The sequence below is a fragment of the Toxorhynchites rutilus genome, chromosome 1 (genome assembly GCF_029784135.1).
Source record: "Toxorhynchites rutilus septentrionalis strain SRP chromosome 1, ASM2978413v1, whole genome shotgun sequence".
Lineage (NCBI taxonomy): Eukaryota > Metazoa > Arthropoda > Insecta > Diptera > Culicidae > Toxorhynchites > Toxorhynchites rutilus.
The window spans coordinates 177329149-177345271 of NC_073744.1; positions in this window are offsets into that span (position 1 = coordinate 177329149).

Sequence of the window (16123 nt, forward strand, 5' to 3'; positions counted from 1 at the left end):
ATAAATCTCTCGCTCTGTGTGTGCCGAGAGCTCCCTCGAAAGAATCCCTCCGAGTCCGGGTCCGAGAGGTGCATTTTTGCTGTTGGTTCACTCTGAGAAAAACGAACGAGTGAGGGGAAGTGAATCGCGCGGGGGTTCAGTTTTTAGTTTCGTGGAAATCTATTGATCGGTTGCCATGGGGACTGTCCGGGTCACCACACAAAACGATCCTTGTGTCTGAGTTCTGCTCTGGGGACGACGGCGAGATAGCGTGGGGAATTTAATGCTTTGCTGTTATGATAATTCCCGTTGAGAAGATTATGGTGTGCGAAAGAGTGGCCACCCCGCAGGAGGGGGGAGGCAATTGGTGGTAGATCATTAGATAAGGTTTTTCTTTCGTGGGGAGCCGAAAACCTCGATTTCTGAAAATCATTCTCTCGGTGAATTTCCCTGAATCATGCCCTTGGGTACGGTTGTCATTACACACCATCGCGCGGCATCACCGTATCTCTGTGTCATAGCAACTAGTGATGTTCGATTTTTCTAATTGTTATTTTGTCACATAATTGAATATTGAACGCCTCAAGACAATTTATTAATCGATTAATCACGTAATTTTCCATCAATGAAAAGGGGGATTTCGATTATTTAATCATTTAGACTTTTCAGAAGGACTAACGACCAAAAAGTAAATTTTTGACAGAAATTTAGAGATTTGGCATCAGAAAAAAAAATAAAACTGCGATTTCATGTACCTCCTCCCTTGGGTGACTTTTCGGTTTTTAAAAAAACTCGAATTTTGACGTCGTCGACAAGAGAAAATTAAGCAAATTAACATTTTGCGGGAAGTCCCGTATGAAAAATCGAGATGACCCTTTTTATTGGCACCCTAGTCCATACGTTTTGCTTCGTATTCCGAAAAAAATCGACTGTCCCAGAGAGTCGATTATGGACAAAAAAAGTATTTCGAGATGATAGTATATCTCGACGATTCATACAATTTGAAGACATTTGGAATCAAAACCATTTTCTCGAAAACACTGATTTCATGTAAAAAATTTAATGTTCAGTAATGAAAACTCATAAAAAGAAAAAAGTGTTTTCATTTCTTTCATACCAAATCGATGCACTTTTTTAGTGGGAGAGAGAGACAAAGAAACACAGAGAGAAAGAGATATAGAAAGAAAGGGGAACAGAGAGACAGAGAGGAAGACATATAGAGAAAGAGAAAAATAAATAGAGAAAGAGAGAAATAAAGAAGGAGAGAGAGAAATAAAGAAGGAGAGAGAGAGAGAAATAAAGAAGGAGAGAGAGAAATAAAGAGGGAGAGAGAGCAATAAAGAGGAAGAGAGAGAGCAAAAAAGAGGAAGAGAGGGAGAGCAATAAAGAGGAAGAGAGAGAGCAATAAAGAGGAAGAGAGAGAGAGCAATAAAGAGGAAGAGAGAGAGCAATAAAGAGGAAGAGAGAGAGAGCAATAAAGAGGAAGAGAGAGAGCAATAAAGAGGAAGAGAGAGAGCAATAAAGAGGAAGAGAGAGAGAAATAAAGAGGAAGAGAGAGAGCAATAAAGAGGAAGAGAGAGAGAAATAAAGAGGAAGAGAGAGAAATAAAGAGGAAGAGAGAGAGAAATAAAGAGGAAGAGAGAGAGAAATAAAGAGGAAGAGAGAGAGAAATAAAGAGGAAGAGAGAGAGAAATAAAGAGGAAGAGAGAGAGAGAGAAATAAAGAAGAAGAGAGAGAGAGAAATAAAGAGGAAGAGAGAGAGAGAAATAAAGAGGAAGAGAGAGAGAGAAATAAAGAGGAAGAGAGAGAGAAATAAAGAGGGAGAGATAGAGAGAGAAATTGAGAAATAAAGAAAGAGAAATAGAGAGAGAGAGATAGTGAAAGAGAGAGAAATAGAGAGAGAGAGAGATAGTGAAAGAGAGAGAAATAGAGAGAGAGATAGTGAAAGAGAGAGAGATAGTGAAAGAGAGAGAAATAGTGAAAGAGAGAGAAATGAAGAAAGAGAGAGGGAAATAAAGAGGAAGAGAGAGATAACGTCTTCAATACTACATTGATACTAGTTGGATTAGAAAGATTTCTGGGATTGATCATTGTTGCAGCCTTGAGAGTCTCCCAATACTTTGGGACAAAAATCTGTATGGCATAGAATTTGTACTAAAAAACAAGAAGTGGGTTATATCTGTGATGTAACCGCAAGGTAGACGTACGACTACCGTTGGCTCGATATTAATTTATTTGAATCAATTCTTAATGAATGAATGACTGAATATTTTGAAAGATTGCTGTAAGTTTTTCTTGTTAGTGTGTGAGTGGATGAGTATAAATATGGAATTGTTATTAACATAAAATTCAACTCTTTCGAACTTGTTGGTGGTCCCGAAACGAACCGATGGAATTTGAGTGGGCTTGTAAAAGCAACTGAAAATGTTTGATACACGATTCATTTTTGTTTTCGTGAGAATAACACGAGATTTTTCATAATCACTCCATGCGCAGAATAGAAACTAAGGGCGCCATTTCACAGTGACAACGAAATAAAGTCTATATAACCTTGCACAAAATTTATTTCGTTTTTATCGTGATGTGGCAATTTTTCATGACTGTTGCAGAGCGAAAGCAGAACAGAAACTGATGGTTCTCCAAACACTAATGCAAGCGAGCAAAAGAAATCACAGCTTGCATGTATTCGCTATAACGGTTTCTCCAGGCGCCTAGATTTTGCGTCCGTGTTTGAGAACACATTGCGATCACCAATCATCATCGATGAGTTAGATTGTTATGATTTCAATAGCTTGCTTTCAAAGCAATTTTTCAGCTATTGAAACGATTTTTTGGACCAATAAGTGACAATCATATAACACGTTAACATTTTATCCTTCGGATGAAGTGATTATTATACCACTCCATTCAGCCTGTAAAGAGGTATTGACATTCAATACCTTGCAGTCCAGCGTCACTTTCTCGTTATCGAAACTTTGAACTTACACCCCGGTAGAGAAATGAAAGACGTAGTCCTACGTCAAAAATCGTAAAAATCCGCGCCTTACCAGATAAATCTGTACTTGTGGCACCACTGCGTTGCAAATTTGGATAATTGCCTAAGTGGCGGCCATTTGAACAAAAGTTAGTTGTTTTTTCAACAAAAATCGCTATTCTGAAACAAACATACCATCAGCTGAAAAAAAACATGGTTTCGAGAAAAAAACGCGTTTGAAGATTCGTACAGCAATGCTACTTCCCTTGAGGTGACCCCATAGTTTTTGCTGTAACTTTTCAACGAAAAATCCGTCCGGCACAACATTTTTGAAGTTATAAGTCTCCCGAAAACGATTAGATTAGGTTCCCCCTTAAAAACGCGGATCAGGTCTGATAAATATGTGTTATCATTTCATATGCATTTAAATGTTGATATCTGGCATTACCAACTGCTATTTGCCACTAGCGATGGTGAATTAGTGCCGTAATAGGGCTATGAGTTAATGCGTATGGTTACCTCTGGAAAAGTTCGAGGACAGTGAACTGTACGCGCACCTTTTGGACGATGATGACACTCAAACGTAACAACAACTCGCGGATTAATTGAATCTGACTCGGGAAGCCATCTACATACGTTTGAGGGCCATGGGAAGGATCCCGAAGATCAGAAAATTGGGCCCACATGAGCTGAATGAAAGAGAGCAGGAAAGCCGCAGGAGATATCACATGTGAAATGTTGCTCGCCAGGCACAAAAAGGGAGGTCATTTCTCCGTCGGGTCATCTGACTGGCGATGAGAAGTGGATTTATTTCGAGAATCCTAGGTGTCATAGATCACTGGTGAGTCTAGGGGAACCATCAACATGGTTGGGAAATTGTTTCACATGTGGCTTACGAGCCAGATTTGGCCTTTTCCGACTACTTTTTCTGTTTTTCTTCTGAGAAAACGATCTAACACGTTCGACTCTCGGTCCAAAAGATATTTTATTATTTTGAAGGAGATCTTCCACCGCTGCGAGTTGAATTTTTTTTTGCAAGAGAGTTACGAAATGTATTTTTAAATACATCCGTCTTCAAGATATAAAAAAGGAGCTTTCTCGGCAGCCTTCTTAGGTTGACCAAAGGAATCCTCGGATTCCCGGCAATTTTCGTGAAATATAGTTACATTGAGGTGAATCAAGGATTATAACTTCACATTCCCTGTGAAGCCGGAAGTCGACCCATCTCGGCTATATCTTCTCTAATCCTATTCTGTTGAAGTGTATTGTCCTGTCTGGAGAGGGAGGGGTGAACCAAAAAACTTGTATGGCCTCCATTTGCCTTTTTCTGTCTCTATCTCTATCTTTCAGCTGCTGGCTGGCTGCTGATTGGTAAGAGAAGAAGAAGAAGAAGAAGAAGAAGCACACGAGGAGAACACATGAGAAGACATCGTCGCCGCGTCACACACACACTCTGCTGCGGAATGCGGACTTCTGCGCAGGAGGAAAAATCGATACAGAAGCGCTACAACGCCCTCATCCGCAGCGGGAAAAGACACATCTCCGCACAAAGAACGGTGTGGTGGCTGCCTGCTCTGGTCTCCCTAATCATATAATTTGATTAGGAGTAGTCGCCAGCCACTACCACCCACTCCTCCTCATCGTCCCCTCTTTAGGGACCGACTTGATCTCGCTTGGGGCTTCCTTCCCTCTCTCGGGTGTGTGAGTTCTACTTCTCTAAGCTCCACCGAACCAAAAATTGTGTTTTGTACGCTGCTGACAAATGGGAAGATATATCGACGTATCATGATATCACGACACGGACGCGGGGGCGCCGTGTGTGTTCTTTTCACTCTCTCCCCATATTCGTTTGCCGTCAGTCCCTCGGATGTGTTCGATAATAGGATTTCAAAAGCCGTTGGGAGGTGGGTCGGGTCGTGGTGACGTGGGAGGCAGCGCAAATCACGCGAAAGCAGATTTTTTTCCGTTTCAGAGAGCTGTCCTCCCCTTTTCGAAAATAGAATATAAAATCATCGTTGTGATGATAACACACAACACACACACACACACAGAGCAGAATAATACACATGGATGGTTTGCTTGCTGCGCGCTCTGCACAATGAGGTTATTTCCGAATGATTTCGTTGGCCTCGGGAAAAATGAAATTCAGCGACGGCGGGCAGAATGATTTCTCGCGTATCTGTTTCCTCCGGGGGTGATTTTTTTTTCCGGTGTTTCCATTCCATCGATTCCCCGGGAAATGGCACATGTACAGCTTCGTCGGAGGGGTCGTCGTATGTGTCACCCTTCAAAACAAACAACCAAACGCGAGTGGAGAAAAAAAAATATAAAAAAACTGAAAAGAAAAAGACAGGGCGGCTGGCTGGCTGGATTGGGTTGTTCTTAAAGCACCCCCATCCCCACGCCATCGCGTCATCATCGGAACCGGAAAGAGCAAAAGCGTCAGTTCGCGTCAGCAGCAGCGGCAGAGGGGTTGCGAGACCGAGGCTTTGTTCTTTTTCTCGAAATTGTATCTCTCCACCAGCAGCAGCTCTAGCTCTCCGAATAAAGGATGTTTATGTGGGTGTGGGTGTGAGTGGGGTGCTACCTTTATATGAAATAGTTTTTTTTACGGTTGAATGATTATATAATGTGTGGAGGGCAGAAGCTAGTGAGCGCACCGCGGGGTGGGGGCGCTCACGAGAGGAGGAAGCAGCAGTTTCACCTGTGTGTCTCGAAATTGCGAGGCCGCCGTTCGATATGTGTATCAAGAGGCCTCCGTCTTTTTTCCGATCGTAAAACGTGAGCTGAACACCTAACGTGGCCTGTGGCTGACTAGTGGTGTCCGGTAATCGCACGATTGATCAATCATTTTTTTGGTGATTGAGAAAAAAAAACGACTATTATTCAAACGTTTACTACACATCTAATAACACAAGTCTGTTACTTAAAGTTTGGTGATTATTTCCGTAAAATTCCAATTTGCAAAAAAGGAAAACAACATCAGAAAAAAATCTTGGACTTCAGAATTTTTCACGAAATGCTAAATTTTTCCCAAATTAAGTACGTGTTTCTCAATTTCTTAAATTACTATTTATTAATTTACATCAGAGGTATACTGCCCATGTTTGCATATGAGTCGTAATCATCAACAGAATTAGTGTTGGGAAAACGCAATTTTGTTGTTTTTTTGCCTACAAGCGTAACCATGCAAATTTCCGATGAAATAATCTGTCCAGTTGAAGGATATTATCGGTAAGAGAGGTAGATTTTGCGGATAAAACATATTTTTACCATTTGGAAAACGCTTACGTCTATTTATGTGGACAATCAATCGTTCCAATGAACATTTGTTCGCATAGCTAGACGTAATCACCAGGTTGTTCTGTCTGTAGCGTTAGTATTTACATTTTCGATAATAGTCAAAAGGTCTCCGACTGTAGTTTCAGTTGTTATCGGATAAAATCAAGAAGGTTTGGAAGAAATTTATGGAAATTGCTGAGAAAGGCGCTCTGGATTTGTTGCGAGTATATGATAGTACTTTTTTTCCCTAAATACTCTGAGATATGATAAGAACAGCAGGTTCGTGTTTTTTCAAATCATTGAATTTGTAAAGGCAACCTCCAATGTTGGTAATTTTGGCAACTAATTTACCGATATCAAGATGAATCGCATAAAGATGGTGGAGTGACTTACACCAACGGTATGAGTAAATGCTGAGTATGTGGAATAATTCGATTTCGAATCCGAGGAGTTATAATGCTAAGAACCAATATAATTTTAATTTTACTACTGACATGATTGTTTCATTATCTACCTGAAGATTCAAATGCAGAAATTTAGGTAATTATAACATTAAACTCACAATTGCTTCTCTTTATTCATCGCAGTGCAGTGTACAGAAAATATTAATTATTAGAGCAGCGTTTCAATGGATTCTCATATTCATCTATTAGTAAACAGTAAGTAATAATACACTATCGTGACAGGCATGTTTGGACTCTACAAAGAATGTGATTCAAATGTAGATTTAGCTTATAGCACATAATACTGACAATTGTTGATTTTCGAACGATGTATGAAAGCTGTATGGAACTACGTCTGTTATGCGGACAGTGATTTTTCGGAAAGGTTTTTTTCAAAATTGCTCAAATGTTTTCAAACAAAAAATGTTTGTTTGCATGTTGAGCAAACGTACTACATTGCGTAGAATGCAAAACGCCGAAAAAAATTGCCGCTTACGTCTCCTATACAAACATGGGCAGTACAATGCCAAACCTAAAATGCCAGTGATGTCATATGGCAAAATGATTCTTGACATTGACATTTTCGGATTCAGCGCATCCATTGCCCATGATCATCAAAATTACGTCTAATCATTAATATAGGTCTTCAAAACAAATGCAATGAATAATTTGCGCCAATTAATCGGTCTGAAAATGAAAGAGTAAATTACGGTGTGGCTAGGGATGTCCGATAATAGTTTGATTACTCGATTCATGACTACAAATCTACTCAAGCATTCTGAGTAAAATCCGGCATGGTCATTGTTTGGATTGCATAAAGTTCACCATTTCGCGATATACGAGGTCTGCTCAAAATAGGATTAGCAGATTAGGATAGGATAGGGATCGATCTTTGCTGAATCGTTCTTTTTAAAATCGAATGCCTTTTTTCCAATTTATTTACTTGTTATATATAATTGTTGTCTTTTATTCAAACATAGAATAAACATTCCACATTTCTATTCAAATATCAAATGCATTTTATTTTGATTCTCAGCATGAGGATCACAAAAAAGCTTGGAAGCTTAAAAAAATTGTATTTTCCAGGGCATTACGTCTTGTGCCGTCACGGAAATATTTATTTAAATAAATTAATTGAAAATTATTATTAGAAATTTAACAACTGGTATTCATCTTGACAGCAACTGCGCCATACGTCTAGTGCTTGTTACATTTGGGTATTTTTGGTGAGATCAAATTCAATGTTCACTGAAAAACCCATTTACAAAAATTTTCCTACGATCAAAAAGATCCAAAAGATCGAACAGATCGAAAAGATCGTTTTTCACGATTTTTTGGGGTATAAAGAATCAATCCAAAAAATCGGAAATCGGAAACGAAAAGATCGATCTTCTGAAGATCGATCCAAGATCGCCCAATCCTAGGTTCAAATAGTATCGCGACTTTTGAATTTACGCCGGTTACGTATATTAGATTCTAGATTTTTTTGTGGCATTATGTTGGTACTCACTACTGAAAAATATAGTTAAGAGTTTGGCTCCTTAAAACCTATGTAACTAAGCCTGTGACAATACACGAATTTATATGAAACTAGCTAACCCGGCAAACTTCGTCCCGCCCATTTACTTGATTAATTCTCGAGTAATGCAGAAATTTGTGTTTTATTTGTATGGCAGCCACCCCTAAGAGAGGGGGGAGGGGTATCTAACCACCATAGAAACATTCATTGCACCCTAAAGTTTCCATATGCCTAATTTGGTTTAATTTGCTTGATTAATTCTCGGGTAATGCAAAAATTTGTGTTTCATTTGTACGGCAGCCCCCTCTAAGAGAGGGGGAAGGAGTATCTTAACACCATAGAAACATTTATTGCATCCTAAAACCTCCACATGCCAAACTTCTTTTCATTTGCTTGATTAATTCTCGAGTAATGCAGAAATTTGTGTTTCATTTGTATGGCAGCCCCCCCTTTGAGTGGGGGAAGGACTGTCTAACCATTATAGAAACATTTATTGCACCCTAAAACTTTCACATGCCAACTTTGGTTTCGTTTGCTTGGTTAATTTCCGAGTAATGCAGAAATTTGTGTTTCATTTGTATGGCAGCCCCCCCCTTAGAGAGGGGGGAGGGGTCTCAAAATATCACGAAAACCTTCCCCGGCCCCAAAAACCCCTACATACCAATTTTCATGTCGATCGGTTCAGTAGTTTCCGAGTCTATAAGAATCAGACAGACAGACAGACATCACTCCATTTTTATATATATATAATAATAATAATATAGATAGACCCAATCATTACTTATTTATCAATTAAGGCGACTTAACCTTGTTTTGATCCATGGTGATTGCATACTTATGGTATTGCATACAGGTAAACTTCGATATAACGTACATTTCACTTTCAAAATTGTACGTTGTATCGAATTGTTCGTTATATCGAAGCATAATAAAGTACTCACAAACGTAGTCTATAATACATTATTGTGTTGCTGTTTTAATAAAGTTAATGAATAACTTCAATCAGAAGACGAAGCCAGCTTTTCTCATGGTGTATCCCTTCGAACTGTTGATTAAAGCATTATTCATTTAGTATTTCGGGATGGATTGAAGGTACAAAACTTGTTTTAGCATCACAATACAGGTAATTCATTGTTCTGTCAGAAAAAAAAAATTTCCTTTACACTTTGGAAATGTGTACGTTATATCGAGTGACGTTATATAGAGGGTACGTTATAACGAGGGTACGTTATATCGAAGTTTCCCTGTACTCCTTGGAATAACTTTCATGTAGCAGAACAGACATTGTTCAATGGCAGCGGTGAGAAACTTTCATACATCCTAAATTTATTATTCAATGAGAATATATGCATCATGTGTATATTTCTGTAGAATATGTTTCCTGTGGGGGATGAAGCTAGAAACGATATTCCTCTTATCAAGAAAAAATTATGTTTAAAAGGGACTTTAAATTTAACAAAAACATTGATTATCAACAGCAACTTATGAATACTTATGAATACTTGCTCATTTTGCTGGGGGAATTAATACTAATTTTTCTCCTACTCTTTATGGAAGAGACATGCAACCAGGGTTGCCAATAATAATTTAAAAAAAAACTGAAATATCGCTCTTTAAAAAACTGGAAGAAAACTGGATCCTGTAAAACTGTTTTATTTCAAAAAGATTTACTTTAAAATGATTTTTTACCCATTCAAATGATTGAGAAATAAAATCTCGTTTGAAGCTTCGTGTCGGATTCATATGCAGTTCATAAAATGGTGAAATGAACAATTAATTAATCACATAAGTCGAGGAGATAAAAATGATGTTTTCCACGACTCGAACATTACTGTAAAACAATATTTGAGGATGTTTCTTTCTAGAAAATACGGTTTCATTTGGGTAAAACTTGAAAAATCTCGTATTTTTGGTGCATAGTGACACGGAATTTAACTCCAATCCTGTTCTTTTTCTACTAACGCGAAGTTTGATTTCTGTAGTGTTCTGTTTGACCATATTTGTTTCTCATATTTTCTCACTCACGAAGAACGTAGGATAAGAAAAATCAATATTCGGTCCGACGTTCTTGCGTGGTTTATTTCAGCTCCCATTTGTTAACATTTAAATACGGACATTAAAAATTACAACGAATGGGAACCCAAACAAAACTACCAAATAGACGTCTCCGTGCACTAATTTTTGCAGTGATCTATGTATCAAAATTCTGGAATATTTTTTCATCGGGTGCCATAATATTATTTCAATACTAAAAAGAGCGCATTCAATACCAAAGCAACACTGCTCAAGTGTTACTGTGGTATTTAAATTATTAAATATTGGTATTGAAAAGCTATTTCCCTCCAATTTTGATATAATTCTTAAATACTTTACTTTTATATCAGACTTGTCCAAACTAAATTTGGGTATCAAGATCAAAATGAGGTATCCTTAAGTATTTCCTCCTGCTCGAGAATATACTTTTGGACAAATATCCATAGTATACATACTTGCTAAATAAACACTATAGTGCTTATGTATTTTATGCAAAGCTTGCATTTTTTTCGAAATATGCATCAAATAGGAGAGTTCAGATCATGCGTAATATTAATGCTATTTAGAACTAAAAATCTTTAGAGAGACCATTAAAAACTAATATCCCATTCATATAAACGGGAACCAGATTACTTGGGTTTTATGTTCATATCAATCAAAGTCAATTGAACTCATTGACACTAAGGTCTTCTGAAATTTAAAATGGTTTGGAGGACCTTATAACATTAAATGATTATATAAACTCAAAGCCAGCGTAGCACACGGGCTCTATAAACCTATTTACGTAAGACTATGAACATTGCTAGTTGAAATGGTAGTTCAATTAGTCTCAACTAGGAGGACCTAGAAATTCATAAGTGTAAGCAAGAATAAAATAACACTGAGTTGAGTGTAAAATAAAAGAAAGATCAATCCAAGGTAAACGCAAATTGGATCGAACGGATGATTAATGTAAAAAAACACTAAATTGGGCCAGGGATAGGAAGGGTGAGTGAGGGATATTGTTTATACATTTTGAATTTATTTTACATAAAATTGGTAAAAGTGAAGCACACATATAAAAATATAAACTAATATATAAAACTGTGTGGATAAAACTGGATGATATTTGAAAAAACTGGGAGATTGTAGGGTTTAACAGATTGACTGGATCGAGTGAAAAAAACTGGAAGAATCCAGTTTAAACTGGAACATTGGCAACGCTGCATGCAACACAAAGCAAGCTGACATGTCATCGCAGCTGCTCATTGTTAACTTTCTCTCTCTATTTCTGTAAGCATTCTCTCCGTTTATTTACACCGCGCTTTTGGACACGATTTTTTTAGCGCCTTTATTTATAGTGAGCTTTTCGGACCCAAACCAGTCGAGATGTTCTTTCGCAAATTTTAATCGTGCTTGAAGATATACTTCGATGTAATGCATCTGTAGCATCTGAACTTTTCCGGGGCTTCTACTCAACTGGGCTACTCCTCAACAAGACGTCTATGCAATGTCCTGGAACTAACGGACAAGCCTTACTTGTCTCTAAACGTCTTTACTGATTTGAATGGAACAATGACTAGAAAGTCGTTTGCTGTGACCGTCGCCCTGAACTGTTATATAATCAATAATGGAAGGATGGGTCTTATTATTTTGTCATACTTCTCTATGATTTTTTGCAGCTTTGAAAGCGTCAAATTTAACAGATTACCAACGCCATTTATTGGAAAATGATGAATTTATATTTACTTTATGCTACACTACTTTGCTAAGATAGTCTCATAGCTGTTTCATCTTAGGGCCACTTGAGCAGCTGGCTTGTTCATTCAGGCTCTCACCTGAATTCGACAAAAAAAAAACGTGAAAAAACACTTTCCACGTTTCCATGACAATAAAGAACTTTTAGCCATACACCCTCACCACCACCTGGTCACATCTTCATCTATGGTACCCCATCGCCATCAGCGCCTCGCGCGTCCTTTCACCAGTCGCAGCACAGTCAGTAGTGACAACCTTCGCAGAATTATAAATATTTCTCGGAAAGCAAGCAAGCAAACCTCTCAGTTTCCTCCGCACCTCCCTTTGGCCCATTCGTATTTTGCCTTTGTTTTGGGGCTTCCTCCAGCCCCAAGGCTTCCACCGCTCACAACGCTCTGTGCAGCGCTACTGGGGAGTGTTCAGAACCCCTGGCGTGGGCTTTCTTTTCTGCGCAAGAGGGGTGGGTGGGCGTTTGGTACAATGACGCACCTGGATGGCGAAAAGTACCAGTACCAGATGAAAAATTCGTAAAGCTCTGCCGTCGTCCGCCCGCCCGCTTCGTCTGCCGCATACACATAAATTTGTTGAGTGGAAAAGTTTGTGTTCCTCTTTTCATCCGCACCCCCCTCCCCCCATCGGTGGGGTGGGGTTGGAGTAGGCTGTGTGATGTTTTATAAAATTTTCTTCAGCTGACACCGGAGTTCTCTGACAGGTCGTCTCACTACTCCGGTTCTGCTGCTGCTTATTGATTTTATGATTCACTCAGGCTGCTGCTAGGGCTATTGCCACCGAAGGACATTCTCGGGGAAAATAGTACGTTGATAAACAACAACGACGACGGGACAGGACGGGGCGGAGGAAACCGGGCAGAGCTCGCAGAAAATTCTCAGAACGTTCGCGACCGACGAGGATTGTGTTTTGTGTGTAGGGTTTCCGCCGTTCACCTTTTGTGCGATTTCTGCAGTGCGAGTTCAGGAAAATTCCGACCACGAGGGGTGGGGACAGGTGATTTATTTCCCTAAAAAAAGAATCGTTTCTTTTGGGTGGTGAGTCCGCCAGACCACGACGTCAAATCTTTGCCGCGCAAGTGGATTTTCTTCCAATGACGGTGGAAGTTTTTCCGAGAAGAGAAAATTCAACCGTGGGGGGAGGGCGCATAAATTATGGCAGAGGGAGACCCTTGTAGGAAGATGAAAAGTTCAGGTCGTAAAAGCGCTGAGCACAAAAATATGTGCTGCTCCTCAACACACAGCAATCCTTGGCCGGTGGTTGCTGCTGGTTGACGACGTGACACATGTGAAATCTGTTCATTACAGCTCCCCCCCCCCACCCACCGAGTGAAGTAGCAGCAGCAATAGGAAGGGAGGAAGAACAAAACTAAATCGTAGTCAGCGTCGCCGTCGCCATTGCCCCGCCGCTCCACACACACGCAAAGCAGCAAGGAGAGCCTGCTTTTTATTGGAAAAACGTGATGACTACGGTTGGTGGTGTGGAAAGAGGGAAGCGAAGGCGGCAACACGAGTGGAGATTGAGGCGGATGGGATTAGGGAGCGAGATTCTAACGAGAGTGCTTCTTATTTATGACTATATGGAAGACCTTCTCGGAGCAGCGTGTTTGTATGAGTGTATTATATGGATTCACAGCTTGCACAGAGTGCCCGGGCCAATGGAAGCGAAGCCTACTGTCACTGCTGCTGCTGCTGCTGCTGAGCTGTGGGTGCGAGTGAGAGGACGAGGGTGAAAACAAAATGGAGATTTCTTCTGCAGCTGCGTTGCGGTATCGGACCGAGATAAACGACTTTCCTTATTTACATTCCCTGCTGCTGTGGTGACGATGACAGCGCATTTGTTAAATGAAACCGGGGAGGAGGCGATCCATTTTCAAACCCAAAAGCAGGGCGAAATGCCACCGACAGTCACAAAAAAAAAACAGGAAGTATGTTATATCTGTGGTATAACCGCAAGGGTGACGTAGGACTATCGTTGATTCAGTGATCATTTGTTTTTAGTTGCATCTGAATCAATTCTGAATGAATGAATAAATGAATATTTGGGGGACTTCGAAAACGAGAGCGTTACGTTGAAGGCACAATATTTAGCAAAAAAAAGCAATCACACGAAAGTTGTATAATGCATAATACATTGCTTGTATTGTGATATGATTTGTATTACATTTCCAATAGACAAAATATCTGTTGCATCAAATTAGTCTACATTATTTTTGCGTTCGCTCATTCTTTCTCAGAACACCCATTTCTCTTTTGAGACATTGTTGGGTAAACATCCCGAAAGACGTGGTCTTACGTTGATCGCACTTGATTGAAAAATCACAAAACCAAATGTATTTGGTCGCAGTGTTATATGGATAGAAAACATCAAAATAAACTCATTCGCTTGAATGTTTTTTTTTCAATTCCCAGGGGAACTGGCAGATTATTTTTCAACAACGATAACGTCCTTCCAGATTCTCTTCGATACCCGAAGCCCACCAGTGGTTAATGCTAACTCGATAACCACCTGTTCATTGCACTTGATTTAAAAATCACAAAAGTAAATGTATTTGGTCGCAGTGTTATATGGTTAGAAAACTTAAGGTCAGGTCAGGTCAGGTCAGGTCAGGTCAGGTCAGGTCAGGTCAGGTCAGGTCAGGTCAGGTCAGGTCAGGTCAGGTCAGGTCAGGTCAGGTCATAAGCGCACCAGCACTTTCATGATGAACGAAGTCAACTTCACCAGAACAGCGACAACATGCTCCAATCGCTGTTCAATTATAACTGAGTGGATTTCCGAGCGGCGCTCGCTTATATACCGATTGGTGATTTCAATAGCCTGTTTTGAAAGCAATTTTAAGGCAATTGAAACAAGTTTTTGGATGAAAAAGTAACAAGTATATACCGCGTAGACATTTTATCTTTCGAATGAAGTGTTTATCATACCATTTCGGTCAGTTGTTTAAGAGCTATTGACGCTCAAAATCTCGGTCTCCGGCGTAACGCTTTCGTTTTCGAAACTTTGATTTTACACCCCGGTATAGAAATGAAAGACGTAGTCCTACGTCAAAAACGACAAGCACTATATATAACAGACGCGAGGGGCACTCGGAAGGTGGAAGGATTTTTCTCTCCCCCACCAATACCCAATCTACGTTTCCGGCTTGTGCGGCTCGGAAGTTATCTAAGCATCGCCATCGGCAGAGTTTTTGGTCCGTCTTTTTATGTAAATTCAAGCCTGCTGGCGGCAACGCAGCAAGTCCACGTCAGCGGTAATCAACCAAATTGAAATGCCCGAAAAAGAAAGAATAAACAACAGAAGGAAGCCTTATGCCAACGCAGAGGCTCAGAGGGGGACCCACAGTTAGGCTAGATCAAAGACGATTAGAGCGAACCGCCCCCTCCCCAACGAGGGAACCAGGGAACGGGAGCCAGCCTTCAGATAATGGAAGAATGATAATATTGATCAAATTTTCTGAAACACGAAGGCCCGTTACAGCATTTCAAACGTTGTCGATTGAGTGAAGTTAGAAGAAAAAGAGAAATAGATCAGAGGAGGATATCCCCCCACTCACAACAACCAGACAAACAAGGACAACGCCTGTGACGCCTGACGATCTCGAGAAAACAAGTGATAGAAAGCCGTTAGACGTCACCTATTGCGCAGACGGCTTCTGCCCTTTGTGTGTGTACGCGCCACCACCATGGGCAGGTAGCTAACCCGGCTAAGAGCTAAGCTAAGAAAATTATGCGAACAAATAGTGGTGGTAATTAAGCCATAAACACAGGACACAAACGGAGCTGGCTGCTGCTTTATGAGCGTGTTGTCTGGCGACGACGACGACGACGGTTAAGACAATCTCCAAAAATTCTATCAATGCGTGCCGGGTCATGAGAACCGGAGTCCCGCCACGACGAACGACGGGTCGTGGGATTTTCTCGTATGCTAATTGAGTCATGTCGTAGAAGAGGGCAGCTGCAGCAGACTTTGGGCAAATATTTGCTCCGAGGCAATGGTTTGTATAGGTATTGGTCGTTTTTACCTCATTTTAGATATATACCTACGAAATACGAGTCGTTTCCATGTTTTAAAGGTCCATGAAAAGAGATAAAACTGTATCCTGAATGTCCAGCTGCAGATTCAGATTAATTCCAATTCCAACACAAA